The sequence below is a fragment of the Phalangium opilio genome, unplaced genomic scaffold (assembly GCF_054372755.1).
Source record: "Phalangium opilio isolate 3A_F unplaced genomic scaffold, DU_Popi_V2 ptg000011l_1, whole genome shotgun sequence".
NCBI lineage: Eukaryota > Metazoa > Arthropoda > Arachnida > Opiliones > Phalangiidae > Phalangium > Phalangium opilio.
The window spans coordinates 7897383-7919083 of NW_028324147.1; the positions used below are offsets into that span (position 1 = coordinate 7897383).

The window sequence follows — 21701 nt, forward strand, 5'->3', positions numbered from 1 at the left end:
GCAAAAATTTAACTTAGTGATTGGCTTTAATTTTTTATATCAAGAGTTTTTCGAAATTAGAACATGGTATACATCGTTTCTTTTTTCACTTAAAAGGTTGCTGAAATATTTGGTTACTTACATGTTAGTGTTATTAAAATTTGGTTACTAAACCTTGATAATTTTTAAATTCGCTGTTAGAAGGTGCAATTTTTGAAATTTCTTCTTTAAAAGATACTCTAAATTTGGGTACTCAAATGACATCATGGTTTTTCATAGATTCGTTAAATTCAACCATGTGAAACCGTTATGACAAAGTTGGCAATGAATAGATTTGTTTAACATTACGACACTGTTTCCTGTTTAATAGAAAATTAAAATCCAAGCAAGAACAAATGTGATTAGAAACTTTTCAATGCTAAGAATGCGTTTGTGACTAAAATGTTTTTCTTGCCAAAAATTGAGGGGAATATTGGGTCTTATATTGTATAATGAGTAAAAAGGAAAGGGCGTAATTCGAGACAATGTATATTCAAATATTGCGACACCGACTTCCACCGAAAAAGAAGAAAGAATTTTTTTTATATATATTTAATTTATTCCTCGGTAAAAAAGTGGCCACTAGAATAAATTTTCTAGCAGCAAAATTCCGTCGAGAAATACGATATATCTCGAAAAATCTCTAACGAATTTCTAAGTAGCCACGTTAAAAAGAAATGTGTCATTTTTTAGTTAATGTTAGAAGGTATGGTTAGAAAATGCATCGCTGCTAATAACCTGATTAGAATAATCAGAAGTATATAATACTTCTCTTCGAGAGAAGTGTACTTGCACAAAGCGGCGGCCGGCTTGGGTAATTGTAACATGATGATTCCCAACATTTGGAGTACACAAGGTTACTAAACCGAATGACATACGCGATAAATAGTTCCCTCATCATTATACTCTCTATTAGCGCCAAGCTATTTGCCAAGGCATGCGCTTGTGTGTTTTTGTCCCACGTCAAGACAGTCAAGGTTTGTGGATTGATTGCTGAGGATTTAGTACCAAACAGTTATAGAATTCACTCTAACACGGTGCGATGCCCATCTGAAGCGAGAGAGCAAACAAAAAGGGGTGAGTGTGGGAAGAATCATATTACGTAACTAAAGTATTAAGAGGATACAGAGTGTCATCCTTCTTCTATTATCCCCTTCTGGAATGAAGTATTTCGGTTCGCGCTTGGAATCTCTGGGAATGTTAACCGCTTCTTTTAAAAAATATCTGAGATGCGTTGTTATTTCCATATAAATGATTATGGCATTCGATTCCTCCAGTTTAAGCATCAACTCATCATAGCTTTCGATTTCCCGCTCTCTCTCAATTGATTTCATTTGACGTTTTTATTTAGTGGGAAGATTTCATTAAGAACGTATCTTTGCTTAAGAGAAAAAATTTAGAGGCGAAACTAAGTAACTTCAGTTGGAGGTTGATATAGATGAGAAACGAAAATATTTCAAACTATTATCAATCCTGATTGGCTTACTGATAATCAACGCCCAGCCCAAACCGCTTTACGCAGGAAGCTGAAATTTTGCAGCGATGTTACCCTTTAGTTGTAGCTACTCGGTATCAAATATTTTTTCAATACGCGGCCATCTTGAAAAATGGCGACCAGTAATGTATGAAAACCTTTCTTACTGAATAACTTCCTTACCTTTCAACTGATTTTATTATTATTTCGTATGCTGGTCTGTTATGTCCTATAGATTATTAGGGCTTAAACATGCTGCTATCTTTGGTAGCCCAAATAACGTCAGGTCATAATATTAGAATCTGTATCCACAATTTTAGGCTGACTGACACGGCCCACCAACGCGCGATCAATTCATACCACTTATCTATTACGAAGTTGAAACTTTGTTGCTGGGACATTATTTTATAGCAGTAAGTACTCGCTATAAAATATTTTCGAATCCTCGGCGGCCATTTTTTAAAGATGGCGGCCAGAAAAGTAATCAAACACCCTGAAAGTGTAACTTCAGACAAATCCCTGTGATACTTGAAAAATATGTTTGGTTTTCGGTTTGAAATAGCTAAAATCTAGTATATTTTAACCATGTCACACACCTGCATGTGTTTTTGAATTAAACTTTTAACATCTTTCTAATTTTCACAACTAATAAATGAAACAACATAATGAATTTGTTTTGCGTTTCGAACCAGATACTTGCTTCTGATCCTTAAAGAAAATCCTTAACCCGTCATCAACTTTAGCATTGCATACTGTAATTGTATGGGTGGAGGAGGGGTTAAAAGGGGGGGGGGTCCTACCCGATTAATCAAGCGCAACCATATTTTTTTATTCTTCCTGCTTTAGTAAAAAAATTCCCCTTTTTACCCCAAACTACGGAGAGTGACATCTCTGAAAGGGTGTCCTGGCAGCACTGCGTATATATTACTAAAGGCGAGGGGTAACGAAGGTACAGGGAAATTAAGGGGTTCCTCTGAAATTAGCATTTTTGTCGGCCCGGGGGTTCTAAAGGGGGGCATACGTGGCCTCAAAAAATAAGGCAGTAAATCACCCCGGGTGTCTAATACGATATTTTTCCGAGGGTGGCGCGGGTGTCTCCTTCAATGCATCGCGGGCAAGGTGGGGGGAGGGAGGGGGACGGCACCCTTCTCTTCATTATGTATATACACTAGCGTCGAATTTATATATTTTTTTTTAATTCTGGTGGGTCGTGGGAAGACGTCCCCCCTTGGTGACTAATTAATTGATTCGAGAATTTTCCCCTTTCTAAATTTTGGAAAATATTTATAGATGCAATGGTTGAGAATTCTTTCTCCTGAATCTTCAAAGGGACTGTAAAGAAGGCATCGGGGTCGGGGGGTCATTATTATTTGAAATACGTCACAGGCACCACGTGACGCCAAGATACAAAGACTGCATGCACATGGAGTGGGACTAGAGCCTAGTCCATGGTTTAAGGCTTTAAGCGAGATTGTAGTGCTAGTTTTCGATATATAACGGACTAAGTTTCTTTTTGTACCATGCCTTTCCTCGGTCACGTGCCTCTGACGTATTTGGAATCATTTACTCGCCTTCACAGGCTCTTTAAGTTCATTGATTGAGAAAAGAGACAGTAAATCAAAGAGTATGCTATTCCGGTATTGTGTTTATCTAGCGTACTAGAGGGCGTGAGGTATGAAAATTGTATGGGAGGCCTAATAGTAGACAGACAGAAATCGGAACTTTCTTTCTCTCATGATGAGAGTCTCATCCCGTAACGTGACGTCGTGCATGCGCCATAAAATTGCGCAGAGTCGATGCAGACAGGGGAATGTAGTTTAAAATATTCGAGATATAACGGTTCCGCTACAGACCCTTTTCCAAAGCCGTGGGTTTAAGTAATATGGTGTTTGACCACCTAATTTTTCCGCTGTGGACAACAAAGACCTTAGATTTGGCTTCAAATAATGACTTCAGTGGACTGGTAACTGATCCACATACCGGTTTTTTTCTTTTTAACCCTTCATGATGCAGACGATGCTCAGGCCCCCATTATTAGCGATGAGGCGGTAGGAGAAAGGTGCGAGACAATTGGCTCCAAGTGACGGATGTCGTTCTCCATACTCCTTGGCTTGAATATTTTTCAAAATAATTCTCTGAACCCTAGTTAAACCATCTAATCTTGTAATTCCGCTTTTACCAATGAAGCAACGAGCTTTTTCGTTCAATTTTCTTAAACCCCGTTGTATCTCCTCCCTCAAGCTCCCGTCTAAATGACGCCAATACAATTAAAACGGGCCACATCGAATTTTTGACTTAATTTGGGAGCTTTTTTCTATTAATTTTTTATTCCTAGTTTTTTTAAGTCGAGTTTTTAATAAGGTTGTTTATACATTGGATAACTTATATATATTGGAATAATTCGACCTTCGACTATATTTTTATGTCATTTATATTTTTTTATCTAAATTTGTTAATTACGTTTTAAGGCGATTTTCAGGATATTTTAATCTTGTACTACGGTATAATGATTTTAATTTTAGGGTGAAATTTTTATTCAAACTGTAGATAAAATTATATATATGTCGTTTCGGGTATTTTAATTTCATATGAGGTAAAGGCTAGGTGACGTTAATATTCCCGTCTTATTCCTTATTCGCCATCAGTTACATTCCGTGAAAGATATCAATGAAATTTAAATGATCTTAAACTCACGTCATTGAAAAAAAAAATTACCGAAACAAATGATTCTTAATATTTTACAAGAAACAAGACATCCGATACTCGCTATTTATATTAGGCTATTTGCGATTTCTCTTAGGCTATTTGCGATTTATCTTGGGTTGGTTACGATTTATCTTGGGGTTATTTACGATTTATCTTGGGGTTATTTACGATTTATCTTGGGGGTCGTTTACGATTTATCTTGGGGGTCGTTTACGATTTATCTTGGGGGTCGTTTACGATTTATCTTGGGGGTCGTTTACGATTTATCTTGGGGGTCGTTTACGATTTATCTTGGGGGTCGTTTACGATTTATCTTGGGGGTCGTTTACGATTTATCTTGGGGGTCGTTTACGATTTATCTTGGGGGTCGTTTACGATTTATCTTGGGGGTCGTTTACGATTTATCTTGGGGGTCGTTTACGATTTATCTTGGGGGTCGTTTACAATTTATCCTGGGGGTCGTTTACGATTTATCTTGGGGGTCGTTTACGATTTATCTTGGGGGTCGTTTACGATTTATCTTGGGGGTCGTTTACGATTTATCTTGGGGGTCGTTTACGATTTATCTTGGGGGTCGTTTACCATTTATCTTGGGGGTCGTTTACCATTTATCTTGGGGGTCGTTTACGATTTATCTTGGGGGTCGTTTACGATTTATCTTGGGGGTCGTTTACGATTTATCTTGGGGGTCGTTTACGATTTATCTTGGGGGTCGTTTACGATTTATCTTGGGGGTCGTTTACGATTTATCTTGGGGGTCGTTTACGATTTATCTTGGGGGTCGTTTACGATTTATCTTGGGGGTCGTTTACGATTTATCTTGGGGGTCGTTTACGATTTATCTTGGGGGTCGTTTACGATTTATCTTGGGGGTCGTTTACGATTTATCTTGGGGGTCGTTTACGATTTATCTTGGGGGTCGTTTACGATTTATCTTGGGGGTCGTTTACGATTTATCTTGGGGGTCGTTTACGATTTATCTTGGGGGTCGTTTACGATTTATCTTGGGGGTCGTTTACCATTTATCTTGGGGGTCGTTTACGATTTATCTTGGGGGTCGTTTACGATTTATCTTGGGGGTCGTTTACGATTTATCTTGGGGGTCGTTTACGATTTATCTTGGGGGTCGTTTACGATTTATCTTAAGCTATTTATGATTTATAAGAAAGATTATTCCAATCCGCGACCATCTTGAAAAAAATGGCGGCCAGATATGTAAATAAACTTTCTTTATGGAATAATATCTCCGCGTTTCAACAGATTTCACTAGTATACTGATTCACTATATCTGTAGACGGACTTTTTAAGGCTTTTCGGGTACATCTTTCAAAATGGTGACAGGAAAAAAAATGTCCTGAGGGGCAGCACCGGGTGCCTTTGCTACTAGTACGCGTGTAAAAAATATCTTAATAGTGTAACTATATTCTTATTCCAAGGTCCAAATATTATTCATTTTGAATTCTTAGTTAACGAGATTTTGGCAGTATCTATTGCCTTAATGGTTTACCTACTATTACCTAAAAACGATTTGTCTTCTTTAAAGTTTTTTACTCTCCATTTTTCCTCGTTTCAAAAAAAAAACTCGGAAAGACAATTTTGTAAACCTGACTCGAGTATTACGATATAATTAAACAAATTTGAATCGAAATATAACATAATATAATTATTGGGAAATGGTATGTATGTTTCAAGGTAGTTTGGAGGTTGGGTCCTAATTTTTATTTAGCTTTTCAAATAGTTTTTCGGTAATGTAATTATAGATATTTCACATTTACATAATATACCTTGAAATATTAAATTTTAATGTAGCCTTTTTTTCCTATTTTTTTTTCTTCTACAGATCTTAAACTTGCAAAGTATATTTTTCTGGAGGCCAGTTACTGAAACACGTCTTGTGCATGCACTGAAGGCTCCTGACACGTATTTTTAGAAGACACCCTGACAAATACGCCAAGAATGTAAGTCAAATTCAATTTATTAAATTCCTACTTTGAATATTAAACCAAAATTGGTTATATATGAAATATTAACTGTAGATATAAATACCAATTTTATGACGTCATAACACATCGCGATTAAACCAATGGCTTTTTAAGAATTTTGTTTCTTTATGCGCTGATCGAGTAGTAAGGCCACTTAGTACGTTACAGTACAATCGACGTCACCAGTTTGGTCAAAAATGAACGTTGTTAAACCATAATAATATTAATTAACACACCCTAGTCACGTAATCTCAGTAGGCATGTGCGGAAAATATGTTTTCCTTAATTGTAATCGGGGTGCGTAATTGGGTAATAGCGCCATCTATTGATTATGCAAATTTAAAGTAATTGGTATGATTTCTGTATGGAATTCCCCATCTCTTGACTTCAGCCATGAACTTCTACCCTTGAAATCAGTAATCGGCCAAATCCCTGACCTGTTTCGCGACACATTGAGAGACTAGGATGCGTTACTTCATTTGCCCAATTTAATGGCACCTGGCATTGTCACTTCCGGAAGTGGCGCAGAGATATCTTAACTTAATATTGGAGACGAATCCGGCAAGTGTCTAATTTCCCTTTCATCTCCCGTTTTATTTCTCCGTGCTTCCTCTCGGATGTACCTAGAGATAGATAAGTAGACGACGGATTGTGAATTGCATTTCCCGAGTAGCCTGCCACTTACACGTACTTAAAACCATTCATAGATGGCGCTAAGATACATTTATAGAGGTACCCCGCCTTCTAGCAGTTGTTCTCCCCTAGAGAACATTTAGATATCGTATTTCCCGGGTAACTTTCCCTTTCACGTAATTAAAATCATTCATAGATGGCGCCAAATTATAGTTGCGGAGCTATTACGCCCTCTACCAGGACTTTAATCGCGTAGAAAACATTTATCCTGGGAAAATTTTAACATTTCTAATAACAGCGTAATAGCATATGGTCAAATGTTAAAAAATATAGGTTTTTTTTAAGAGCTCAAATACTAAAAAGTGAAAATTTAAAATTATGAAGGTCGCGAATGGGGATATTTTCATTGTTAACGGTAAAAATCTTCAATACCACGTTATGCTTAATAATAAAAAAAAGATCCCAAATTTATTACCGCTTCTCGAGTGAGAGAGAAGAGAAAAAAGTATTTAAATCTTCTGACCTTCATGGCGGTTATCGAATAATAAAAAAATATATCGTAAGTTAGTTTTTCTTTGAAACTGTTTTGGGATAAAAAGCGGCGATGGATTCTTTAGGGGAAAGGGTTTAGGCGTGAGAAAAGAGAATTTGATATTAACCGCGACTAACATAAACATGTCAGTAATACACCAAAGAGTTTTCATTCTCGAAGAATTGGGGTACACTTTCTCTCTCACTCTGTATTATCTTGAGTTGAAACAAACGTCGCCAGAATGTTGGAATCACAAACTTAACCGACTTTGTGTCGCAATAACTGACGTAGTTTCTGTCCAAATCATTTGAAATTTTCACTATTTCTTGTTAGATTAGTAAACTTTAGTTGGTCAAATTCTGGTGTTAATAGCTTCAAATCTTGATGTAAACAAAGAGGATGTTAAGTGTAGGAGTAGAAGGATTGACTTATACTGTTCTCGCTTTTAAAGTTTTCCTCTAAGCTTCCGAAGTGCGCGCGCATTTTTCTCAACTTTCTTATTGGTTGAAATGCGGTGAACCAGATAAGATATGTTCCATATGTATGACGCTGCATATACTTCGTAATGCTAGAGACTTACAGCTCGAGCTAGTTCGAGAACGACAAGCGAGAATTGACTACACTCGGTTTTACAGTCCATCTTCCTATTTAGTCTGCATTACTAATCTTTTGACTAGTATATACGAGAATCTATGACGTTTCACCTACGTCACTTCATGACAAGCTCACAGTAACCATTGAGAAACTTATGGAACGTATCTTTTGAACTTATGGTGACAAGTGTTTAGACTCGGTTCAGAAAGATAAGTGAGAAATTTAATTGTCGAGTTTGACCCCAAACTTGACCGATATCAATCATACTAACCAGTGCTACTTAGCCCATACTCCTGTACTTCATCTACTCTTTTATACCACAACATGACATTTGTATTTAGTGTGTATTTAGAAACTGTCATACTCTTAACCCAACAACATTCAATATTCATGGAGGAAGTGAAACTTTTGATCTAAGAAGCATAGAGAAAAAAAATCACATTTTTTTCTGTTTCACCCTTTGACAAACACTTAAATAATCTTCTAATACTTTGGGGTTGGATGGATGAAAAAAGTCTTGAAAAGGTTTCGCTTTTTTGCCTTAAAAATATCGTCATCTATAAATCGAGTGGAAAAAAATCCCTTTCTGGCCATTGTCTGTCCCTCAAGGTTGGATCAAGTGAAAAAAAAACTGGAGAGAAAAAAGATTTTCTTTAAAAAATGGAAGAACTCTTTTTTTCTCCTCCTCCCTCTCCATCTCACTCTCTTTTCCAACAAGAGAGAGAGAGAAACCGAGGAAAAAATCTGTCTCTAAAACCTCATAAAAACGGAATTTTCACCCCTCAAGTCTCAGAGAAAGCTTCAATGATATAAAAAACATACTGTATTACTTTAGGAAAGGAGGAAAGGGATTGAACAAGTTGGTCATATTCGCGTTATTAACGTCACATCTCTTGTGAAAGTGAAAGTTGGGTTGTAAAAAAGTAGCATGAAAGGTTTTGAGACTGAAGGCCCATTCAGATTAGACCAAAATCTTACGTTCACACGTGCCAACGACTACCTAAAATATTCGCAGCTTTAGTTTGAAAATTTTCAGTTTCGCCGGGCAGTGTCGAGATGGCACCACCTCCTTAGCGCCTTTTCTTTAGGCTTAGCTTACTCGATCATGACTTAGTAATGCATGATCGAGTGAGCTATGCTGGTTTAGTTTTGAAAATTTTCAGTTTCGTCGGGCAGTATCGAGATGGCACCACCTCCTTAGCGCCTTTTCTTTAGCCATAGATCACTCGATCATGTCTTAGTAATAGCATGATCGAGTAAGCTATGCTTTAGCAGACGATATATGAAAAGTTTTAGGATTCTTGGCGGGCTCTTGTGGGTATTTGTCATTTTTAATTCGGCTATTTTAGTATTCAAAAATCTTAGTCTGAATGGTCCTTAAAATTGAGCTGGATTGTGCTTCGTAATTAATCAGTTGACCATAGTTCCACGTCGTCTACTTCAACAATTTGAGTTGAATGCGTTCATTTCGGAAATGAATCATGGGGATGGAACTAAAACAAATCTCCCCATTCGTATTAAAAAAATAAAAAATATGCTAATGATTCATCTTTTAAGTTAGAGCATTAAAACCGCCACACCAAGCAGCGTTAGTATAGTAGGATTTTTTTCCTGACCAAAAAAAAAAAAATCTCTTGTGTGATGTCAAAGTTATTTGCGCGGTTCTTAGCTCCCTGGGGCATAATTTTTTTTTCCACTGATTCTCTGGGCTCGTAGTGTCGTTTTCTCCCTGATTTCATCCTTGACGCAACTATAGCGATTTTTTTTTTAATTTTTTAAACTTTCGTGGCCGGTAATAAGCCGACGTTTTCATTAGAATGTATTTCAAAATTAGAAATTTTCTTTGAAATTCATTTCTCTTGAGATTTTTAAGAATTATATTGTAATGAATGTGAATCTTTTTTCTTCACTCCGCTTTTTAATTAATTCCTAGGATGTTTTTTTTATTTTATTTTACTAATAATCACTACGTGAAACTCTAGTTTTAATTCTGCTGTCCCGAGGGAATTAAATTTCGCGATAAATATATTTTTGCTTCAAATGAATTAGATATTTTCCTGTAAGATATCTTCTCCCTGAACACGGGTGTGTTGAGGGTGAAACAGTCCTAAAGGGGCCATACAAAATCGTGGGATGCTTCGTCTAACAGTGTTTAAGTGATGTGAGGTTTTCTCTCTCGCTCTGTTGTATGGTGCGCCGGATACCAAAGAGGGTAAAAAGAAGGGGAGTTGAAGCTAGCATCTTTTGAGAGTTCTCGCTTTTCATTTTTATTTATTTTTATATTTTCTTCGTAATATACTTTTTTCACCATGTTTCAACCAATAAGAGGGCAGAGAAAGATGCGCGCGCACACCGGAAGTTTAGAGGATACTTTTTAAAGCGAGAAAACTAACGTCAATCCTTCTACTCCCCCTTTTTATACCCTCTTTGCCGGAACAGAAGTGACTATTACAACCTACTTCAGTTAATGGACTTTAAAAGCTTTTTTAAAGTAGAGTGCGGTGAGGTCAAAGGTTAAAAGTCTGAAACGCGTAAAGCTACATGATTCGGTATAAAAAATTCTGGGGATTGTTTTATTTCAAGATATTAGCCAAAAGCAGCAGAGTGTAGTCATAGATTTGTTAAGGAAATCTCCTACATAATACCATAACCAAAAATAGCTGTAAGTCTGTTAGATTATGCAATTTATAAACATAAAAAAGTCAAACGACTTCTTTAGCGTACTCCAAACTGTTCAAACGAAGGTAATAAACATTATTGTCAAAAATATTTAAGGTATCAGTAAGATTTAGTAACATATCCGGTATCCACCATTTTCCAAGATGGCCGCGAAACCTTTTTGAAAAATACAAAATTAATGTATTTCTTAAGAAAAATTACCCTTTTTAAGAATCGGATAAAAATAACGTAATTTCATTCTACCCTAACTAATTATAATATGATTTTTAATAAACCTTAATTAATGATTGGCTTCATATAAGGAAATTGTCTTTAAATAACACGATATCATCACTTATTATGGAAAAATACCTGTCTAAAGTCATAGCCGCCGCGTATTTAATTAATAAATCTTGAAAATTACCTTGAGGGTACCACCGACTAAACACAGCCATAAAGTCCACCGTGAATTTGGCCATTTCCTATTAGAAGTGTTTTGTTATCTCTTTGTGAAATCCTTGCTCCCGACATTTAATTGTCGAAAGACCTTCATTACTATATAAGAGTGTTGCGCCCATTTCCTGTATCCGCAGAAACAATGGCAGCCTTTTAAACCACGCAATACAATCTAAGATAAATCTTTAAACTTAAATACTTTAAAAAATAAAAAAAAAATTACTTGGAGATATTTTAGAAACCACTCCCAGTAGTCAAATATACGTATTATAACATAGGGATTAGTGGTAATGGCAGATATCCACCTAGGACTGTACTAAACTCTATGACGAAATAACATACGGTGCTACTAGTCTTTAGTCTCGCAATCAGACGTAGTTAATAACAACTGTTTCGAATTATTTACACACGGAACCTTAATTTCAAAATATCTACTGCAGGTTTCGTAACCTGTCTTTTAGTGGGTTCCGATGACATGAAGTGATTAACCCCTCGGCTATAGTGACCTTAAAACATTGTAGTTTAATGTTTTTTTTTCCCCCAATTGTGGTTTGGTTAAATGATTCTAGTAACAATAAGCCTTCTTATCTTTTCCATTTCAAATTCTTAAGTTTGACATTTTTCTGTTTTGCTATAGTGGGATTTCAAAATTATTGTGTGCTGCTCCCAGGTCAAATTCCCTAAATCTTAATAAAGGTTAAACCTTATCTAATCGTGATTAACAACGGAATTAAATAATAATAACCTAATAATTCTGAAACCATCCAAGATTTTGCTAAATTCCAAGTTAAATTGTCATCTACGGAAATAATTTTGGTAAATTTCGTAGCCTTTCATTCACTATCCTTTAAACCATTGACTATAAGTTTATAAGATATGTTCCATAAGTTTGTCACTGGTTACCGAGAGCTTGTCATAGATTCTCGTAAAGCGACCCCTGGTAAGGCGATGTCAAAGGCTTAGTACAGGCTAAACAGGAAGATGAACTGCAATCTAACCGAATGAAGTCAATTCTCGCTTGTCGTTCTCGAACTGGCTCTTGGTAAGTCTCTAGCATTACGAAGTTCATACTTATGGAACATATCTTATAAACTTATGCCATAAGTTATGAGCTGTTCCAAAAGACATACGCACCAAAATGAATGCGACTTATCGCTGCTAACAGTTGTGAATTTTATTTACAACTGTTGATTTTTGCGGATTGATGTCGTTTTAATATGAAAATAGTAAAGCAAACAATATTAGTTTTCTTGGGGGGAATTTATTCAACTGTGAACGCTGTAAGAGCGTTACTAACAGACAAAGAAATTAATATAATAGAGAATAACACTTAAAAAATTCGCTTAGTAATATTGAGTAATTTGGCAATTTAAATGCGGGTAATTTCCACGATTCTTTTAAATGCAAATTGTTTTTGAGAATGCGTATAAAAAGAAATTTGTCCTTCGTTAATTTTCTATACAATTCCCACAATAGAAATTTATTTCTCGTTAATTTCGATTCATGTTTAAGCATTTGCTATTAAATAATTCGTGTTCTTTTAGGAAGAATAATGAATTATTTAAGTTACAGAAATCCTTTCTTTAGTCGCGTTTAATTACTATATCCTTAAATTATTCATATCAACTTTTTAATATTTTTTTATCCATTTTATTTAACACATGTCTAAGCGCAGTTCTTTCATTTTTTACGCTTTATTCTTTTATAATTGTCTATAGCTTTTCGAATACGCTTGATTTAAAATTCTGGGTTTTCTAGTTGTCTGGGATTTGAAAGTAAAATAATAGGATTCCTACATTACCTCATTCTTTTCAAATTCAAAACGTTTTTGCCCCCAAAAAGGGCGTAACTTAAGTATGGCAAAATCCTATTCAATTCCGTTTTGAATTATGCAATTATTGTTAAGCTAATTTATTGAGCATTTGGAAGAACTTAACCTTTACGTATTGAGGGTAGGAAATATGTTGTTATTATTATTCGAGAATTAACAAGTGATTCTAAATTTAAGATAATAATTTTTGGTAACTCAAATCGTAGGCGGCTAACACAAGTAACGTAGCAATCAGAAGTATTTTAATGGGAATCTTAATTCTTTTTATTTTTTTTTCAAAAGTAATCTGTATTAAACTTGCAATCAAAGAGCCAAGGCACCTGCTCATTTGTTTCTCATCATAGACCATTTAGAAAATTACATACAGAGGAACCGCCATTGGTGTTGGTTTGCCAAGAAACTTTGTGACTTGGCTATCTTACCACATGTATTGAACTCTGGCTCCGTCTGGTGTTGCTTCTTGGCGCATGTCAACCTCGCTCCTGTGTGTTGATTTATCTGTGTGTAATTTCCAAAATGGTCTATTTTCCTGCATGAAAGTCAAATATTTATTCCGCAAAATCCGACCTACGGTGTCATTGGTTAAAGTTCCAACCAATAAGTGAAAAGAACGCGAAAAGTTTAATATCGTGGTACTCTTGCCAAGGCCTAAGCGACATCTCGAATCTTTCTTTGACTTTTCGTGGACCCTTCTTTGATTGGCTGAAACTTAAACCAATGAGATGGCCTTTCGAATTTCGCGGGAAAACTCGGAAAATGGTCTAATATTTACAATTTTGAAAATCGCCATAAAATCAACACAAATATTTATTAACGTTTTTGTGCTTAGTTTGTTATTCTAAAGCCTATCTTCTTGCTTCTTTTAAGTTCAAAACCCTTGCATCGACTTCGTGTTATGTTAACTATCCCATGAATCATAACAATCATGAAAGGGATTATATAATGGCTCTTCATGAAGTGTGATCTGGACACAAACCACCCGCATGAGTCGCGGTTAATTATAATTAATCTTTTGAAAGAAAAACTTGCGTCAAAAATCATTGATTGTTAGATAGTTTGTGATTAATTAAACGTATTTAGACATACCCCCTTATTAACAGCGGTCAATATTTTGAAGAGGGGGGTTAGTTTTTAAAGAAACGTGAGTGACAGATGCGGTAATTAAAATCGTGAGGTACATTTTGTGACTCGACTTTGTATACAACCTTATATACCGCGAAAGTCCAAATTAGCGAATTTTAAATTATATATATATTTTTTTTATTTTTTGTAATCGTGAAATTATTGACAACTAGGGTTTAGTTAAGACTGTTAGTCATAGTTTCGTTCGTGAGTGAAGCCTTAATATTGTTGTAACCTCTCAATTCAACAAAGAACCCTCTTAAGATAGCTTGTTCGTTTATTAATTGGGTTACTTCGAATTTTCGTCTCTAATTTCGGACGGTATAACTTTTCAGCGTTTTGAAGACCATTGCCAGCAAAACTCTATGGGATAGGATAATCAGGCTTAAAAATTATAGACTGTAGGTTTGGCTGTACTGTAAAGTGTACCTTGTAGGTTTACAAGAGGGTACTCGGTACTTTCCCGAGCTGGAAAACGCGCCTCTTTTTTTTAAATTTTTTGATTGAGCCAAAAAAATCTAAAGTAGTTCGTTCATCTAAGTTGCCTTGTCATTTTAGAAGAGTTTATCAATCGCTCACCCTCTTTCGCGGATCTCCTTGCCGTTCATGGCGTGAAATTTACAAGGGGTCTAATACTTATATGCTACTGGTTTGTGCTTTGGATCGAAATTAAAAAACTATATACATATTTTGCGTGTATTTTATGTTGTTAATTTGTTATAATGGAATTCGAATTTTGTAGCTTATTATAACCAAAACAAAATAATTATTTATTTAAATTTTAGCAAATACATAAATCAATGAAATATTTTAACACCGCGAAACAGTTCTGTATATTTTATATATGTGAATGGTTAAAATTCAAATTTTTTTAGGCCATTTTGAGATAACTGGAAATTTATTAGACAATTTTGAGATACAATCTGGAAATTTATTAGACCGTTTTGAGATAAAATTTGCAAATTTGTTAGACCATTTTGAGATAAAATTTTTAAATTGTTGGACCATTTTGAGATAAAATCTGGAAATTTATTAGACCACTTTGAGATAAAATCTGGAAATTTATTAGACCATTTTGAGTTAAAAACTGGAAATTTATTACACAATTTTGAGATAAAAACTGGAAATTTATTAGACCATTTTGAGATAAAAACTGGAAATTTATTACACAATTTTGAGATAAAAACTGGAAATTTATTAGACCATTTTGTGATAAAAACTGGAAATTTAATATGCCATTTTGAGATAAAAACTGGAAATTTAATATGCCATTTTGAGATAAAAACTGGAAATTTATTAGGCCATTTTGAGATAAAATCTGGAAATTTATTAGACCACTTTGAGATAAAAACTGGAAATTTATTAGACCATTTTGAGATAAAAACTGGAAATTTATTAGACCATTTTGAGATAAAAACTGGAAATTTATTAGACCATTTTGAGATAAAAACTGGAAATTTATTAGACCATTTTGAGTTAAAAACTGGAAATTTATTACACAATTTTGAGATAAAAACTGGAAATTTATTAGACCATTTTGAGATAAAAACTGGAAATTTATTACACCATTTTGAGATAAAAACTGGAAATTTATTACACAATTTTGAGATAAAAACTGGAAATTTATTACACAATTTTGAGATAAAAACTGGAAATTTAATATGCCATTTTGAGATAAAAACTGGAAATTTAATATGCCATTTTGAGATAAAAACGAAATTTAATATGCCATTTTGAGATAAAAACTGGAAATTTATTAGGCCATTTTGAGATAAAATCTGGAAATTTATTAGGCCATTTTGAGATAACAACTGAAAATGACTCAAGAAATTTAGAGATAAAAATAATTATAATTGTCAATTTATCTTTGAAAGGAGTATATCTCGAGCAATATTCTGATCTTAGGTTGTTTTATCTTTGTGTAAGCGTCCAACCCCTCGAATGATAAGTTTTAAGAAAAATGGTTAAGCTTAACTTCGGACAATGGAAACGGAGCTTGGAAATGAATGAATTTATTTTTTCTTAAATTTCTTTTGAATTTTTTAACTATCTCTAGAATAAAAATGGCTAGTTAATAATTCTCTGTAAGACGGTAGCGTGTCTTTCGAAAATAATAAGAATCAAAAATTTCTCTCCCGAGTCATGAAGAAAAAAAATCCACATTTGAAGCCCGGGAAAATAATTTGACATATTTCAGAGGTTGGCCCGGGTGAATAGGAGGAGCCCGGCCACTTCTCTCTATATTATTTCTACTTATTTTTAAAAAATGAAAAAGATTTTTATTCGACGTTACAAAAAACACCCCTTTTTAAATTTCAAATTGAAAATAAATTCGGGAATGCGGATTTTAAAAAGATGTTACTTTTTAATTTAATATGTTTTTTTATTTTTTATTTCTTGATTTGTTTTCTTACCAACATCCCACATTTGATGCGTTTATTTCACGCCCCTTTTTTGATTGGTTTAAAAGCGAGTCTAGATTTGTATCGCTATTGGTTATTTAAATGTTTTTGAAAACTTTTTTTTCCGACGAAATATTTAAAAGGATACTTAGGGCTGGAATTTTTCTTTTTAATCGAAAGAGCGTTTAAAATAATGAATATATCAATTGGAACCATGTTTATATCTACAATATTAAAGAAGATACAAGCAATTAAGTTCCCGTAATGGCCACTACGCGTTAGGCTTTCCGCTAAGCACTGGGAAGTACTCCAATTGGACGCCTAGTACCACCTGACGGATTCGTCCAATAGGAGTACTCCCAGTGCTTCGCGGGAAACCCTAACGTCTAGTGTCCATTACTTAAACTCAATTGCCTGTATCTTCTTTAATATTGTAGATAGAAACATGGTTCCAATTAATATATACATTATTTTATACGCTCTTTCGATTAATAAAGAAAAGAAAAATATTTCAAATAAAAATTAGATGCGAACGCGACCCTCTCGAATTTTTTTCTTTCGAATATGACTTAAGAATGACTGATAAGAATTGATCTTCCCTCACTTTTGCCAAACCCGTGTATTAACCAAGGGTGCTAATTTCTTTATAGTAAATATATTCAGTCAGCGGGAGACCTTTTCCTATATCTCGAAAACGTAACTAGCTTAAAGGACAAAGTTAATTAACTACTTAATTCCGACAGATTCACACCTTAGCGACCAAAAACATTAAAGTAGTATTTCGAAATTCCCAATAGGAAATTCCATTCTAATGCATTACGAAAATCTATGCGAGCTTCATATATTTTTTACCTGAACAGAAAATTCAGGTAAAACATTTATGAAACAATATCCTACACAATGTCTTTTAACGTATTAAATTATACAAAACTAACTAAATTACCAGCCTTGAACGGTTGTTTAACTTTGAAGGGACTAGAAACAGAGCAGTGTTTCCTGTCTATATATAGACACTAAATACTATATAAAGTCATTGGGTCCGCATGATGTTGTTTCTTACAAACTAATTTTTTACAACTTTTAATTTCAATAAAACTATGATTAATTAGGGGTTATTCATATGTTACAAGCATAGAATCAACAGGCTTAATGGTAAGGGTTCGCCAACCTTTAGAAGAACTCAACCAAACCACTTCTAAATCCTTTCCCCTAATTTTACTGACTGATATCAACCATGCAGTTATGTTAATCAAATTCGAAAATTAACAAATTGTGATTGTGCATAAAGATTAAGAAACAAATGAACATACAAAAAACAACTCTCTTAAATTTTGGAATTATACTGAGATCACGGTGTTCACTACATCCCAATTCTATAGACTCTGAATGTTCTAAGGTTCTTCATCTTTACACGTACAGAGTGTTTCTGAAAAAGAAAAAAATATATATTTTGCTGTTTGGGCCAAATTTTTCAAGTTTAGTTGAAGTGTCTTACTGATGACCCCTTAAATTTAATTAAGAAACTGATTTAGACAATGATTTCTAATTTAATTAAGGGGTCATCCCTAAAACACTCAAATTTTAACTTGGGGCAAAATGTCATAGAACATATTCAAATCAAAATCGCCCAAAGAACACCCCCCTTAATTTTTAACAGACCTTTCAAAAACACCCTGTATAAGTTATCAGACAGAATCAAGCTGATTAAAGCTGTTTTTCTTGGGGTTTTTTTTAAAGAAAAATTCAAAGTCATTTTCTATGGGGAAATCATTCGTTGTGCTGAAATTCTATACATCTCAAATTCGGAATTAAATTCGTGTGTAAAAAATGCGTGTAAAAATGACTCCGCCTTGTGCCGCGTCTGGAAAGATTGAATGCTGCTGCTAAAACTTGAAAATACAAAAAAAAATTACCAAATCCTTCCATGTTCTTTCTTATATTAACAGAAACCCGAATACTATTAAAATTCAATCGAAGTTTTCAATTTACTGGAATTATTCCAATACTTTTATTATAGATTTAAACCATTCTTAGCTTTACTCTTAGAGCAAATCAAGACTGGATTGATCGCTCTACCTTCCCACGGATCCCTTCGACTAATAATAATGAAATCTATTCATTTTTATGAAAGATGGTCCAAATTCAAGAAAAAAAAAGAATATGAAAAATCCGAAAGAGATAGGCTCGCTATTGTGTACCTATCATATCTATCCAAGGGGGAAGAAAGTTACCAGCAAAAAAAAAAATCACATTTTTGTAGCAGTCACGTTAAACGCGATTAGCACAGATTGATCGTCTCCTTAGACTAAAGAAATTCCTTAGAAAACATGGTTAGATACATTTAAAACAGACTAGCCAGGTGCCCGGTTAAATTACCTATATTACTCTTGAGTACATCGTTATGTGTAATTAGCACACCGTACAGAAGAGAAAATCTCTTTAAAAGGCGCCAAGGAGCGATACTTGAACACCAAAATTGAATAGGCTAATGAGGTTAAAGTTCGAGCACCGCGAAAGATGTAATGCCCAATTTAACTGTTCTTCCTCGATAAGTTGCCATTACCTTGAACTAAAACAATTTTCACGTGTAACATGATTTTGGAAGATTAATTTGCACGTGGGATAGCTCGTGAAATTGAAGACTTTTCGTATCTCGTTTGTTTCACGTTAAATTACTATAAAAGGAGAATGAAATGGCCACGCAACCAATTTAAATAGAGGTAGAATGAATTAATAATATCTAAATTGTTAAAATTACAAAAAAATTTTTAAATTTTTTATGAATTTTCAAAGTTTTTTTTATTCAAATTTCAGTTGCTAAGTCGATTAATAATTGTTCCTCGTTTCATTCTCCCTTGGTTTACTTATTTACTTTGAAGGGAGATTTACTTAATTAGCTATAAGTTTAACTTTGTTAATTCCATAAGGGCTACTGTATAGTTATGAACTTATGATTTATATTTATTTATTTGAGAATAAGGTATGAATAGTAAAGCTTTTTTTATTCGGTACAACAACTGCTACTACTACTACTACAACAACAACAACAACGTAAAGCGCGAATACAATATCCTCTCCATTTGATAACACCATTTCCGCGTATGAAACTAAAAATCTTGTATTTTATTAATACGAAGATTTTTATAAGAAATCCCTTTTCATTTCTTATACAGTATATATAATATATAGAACTGAAAAATCGTATAGACGATTCCGCGTTAGTTGACACTGAAGATAAAGGCGGGGAGGGACCGGTTTCATCTTAGACTATAGTTTCTTTCGCTTTTTAAGTATGACAGTTAACTATAATGAGAAATATTATTTAGTTTTAGAGAAAGATAGAACGGATGGTTAAAAAAATGTGTCTGTCAAGATGTGAAGACTGATTTTTCAGTTTTTATTTCTTTTAGATTTTGCTTCCCCCCCTTACCCGTTTTAGCCCCCACTCCCCACCATTTCTTTTTTAGACGAGATTAACCGCTTTCTCTGAATCTTTTTTTGATTGATTGTAATTCCCCCTCACTTACACTTACTCTTTTTAGCATGGCGGTATTTAAAAAAATCCAAATTTTCATTAGAAATCTTGAAGAAAAAAAAATAATTCTTGAATTTCTCTTAACTCTATCTTAGGCCTAATGTATACTTCTTTTTCCCCACTCCCATCTAGGCATCATGGTATCAAAAATGTATTAAATAGAACCTAACGTAACGTTTGATATACAATTTATCAACGTATGTTGAGAGTGTAAGTAGGGGTCTGTTAAGCCTTATTATCTATAACAATCGAATGAAACGTTGCAAACTTGGTATGGTAACTAACATCCATTTTTCATGGCGTATTAATGTCATAGAGTATTTTATATAAATTCTTTAGAAAATTCTGTTCTATTGGCTTTGAATATGTAGGGTTTGAGAAATTCTTGGGCGACTGTGAAGAATTGGTGGGTTATTTTTGAGTGGCAAGGTTTAATTCAAATTGACTATACCCTAATTGATAATTTTAATTAAATTTGATTTAAAATATTATTTTTAATCTCTTAACTTCGACCTTCAATATTAATCCATGCCACTCACTCATAAATGAGGGGCAGGGTTCGAATCCAAAAAAAACCCACGGATTTTATGGGTTTTATTCGTCTATAAAAAACCACTTAATCAAACGATAATTTTAATTAAATTTTATTTAAATAATATTTAAATATTATTTTTAATTTCTTAACTTCGACCTTGAATTTTAATTTATGTCACTCACTCATAAATCAGGAGCAGGGTTCGAATCCTAAAAACCCAGCCCCAAAAAAACCCCACGGATTTTAATGTATGTTATTCGTCCATAAAAAATCCACTTAATAAAACACATAATTAAAATCTTCAATTTTGATTAATTTAAATTGAAAAATAAGGTCTTTTTAAAGATAGTTTAAAAATTAAGATATTTATTGTTTCAAATTCAAAAATATTGTTTTATAATATTATTTAATTTTTATTAAGCATTGACCTTTGAATGACAATTACTACAACTTAAAAATCTAATAAAACCCGGTGGGCTAAGTTTTTTTTTTAAATAAAACCCGGTTTTTTTTTCATTAGGTTAGAACCGTTAGGTTATCGACTCCGATATTAAATATATTTATATAATCTTTTCATATATAGTTTTTTTTAATATTTAAATTCTATTTTTTCAAATTAGCTTATGTAAAAATTCGAGGAGTGTTTTGTTTAGTATTAACATATATAGCAAATGCTACCTAAGTATGAGTCAATTTGTTTGTTGAAATTGTTCTGTTTAATTTAGATTATATGTCCTTTCTTAGATTGCGAAACTAAACTGTTTAGAGGTTTAAGGGGTATTGTTCTAAACACGCGATGTTTTCCGAAAAATTATGCATTTTTGTTTACCTTAGGGTAATGTATAGATATTTAAATTATTTTTTATTTTTTATTCCGAATTTTTATGGTAATTTTGCGTGCAACCCTTTAAAGTTTAGTCTGGCTATTTTTAATAAAAACGCTTTGAGCTATTTATATTTTATATTAGGAGTGATAAAAACGCGACGTGTCCTTCGATTGAATTCCAAACACAAGTGACATTACATTACTTGTGTCTTAAGATCGAGGCATATAAATATTTACTAGCTTAGATACCCGGGGCTACCCTTGTGTTTTAACTTAAAGGCCGACTTCCATCGAAAAGGGTTCTAGCGAACTGAAAACCGAGCATCGAGACTACCAATGAAGCGACCATGCCGATTTTCGAAGCCCCGCTGGGTCAAAAGTTGGAAGGGTTCTCGTT

At 33.9% G+C, this 21701-nt stretch overlaps 1 protein-coding gene across 3 annotated transcripts in view; it reads left to right on the forward strand.

Moving 5' to 3' along the window:
• LOC149710188 (uncharacterized) overlaps positions 1-21701 on the forward strand; it is a 321109-nt gene that overhangs the window by 214955 nt on the left and 84453 nt on the right. For all 3 annotated transcript variants that reach the window (XM_089859972.1, XM_089859953.1, XM_089859959.1), the window contains one exon: positions 6039-6156. The gene's annotated coding sequence lies outside the window, so the exon portion shown is untranslated. The remainder of the gene's footprint in view (positions 1-6038; positions 6157-21701) is intronic.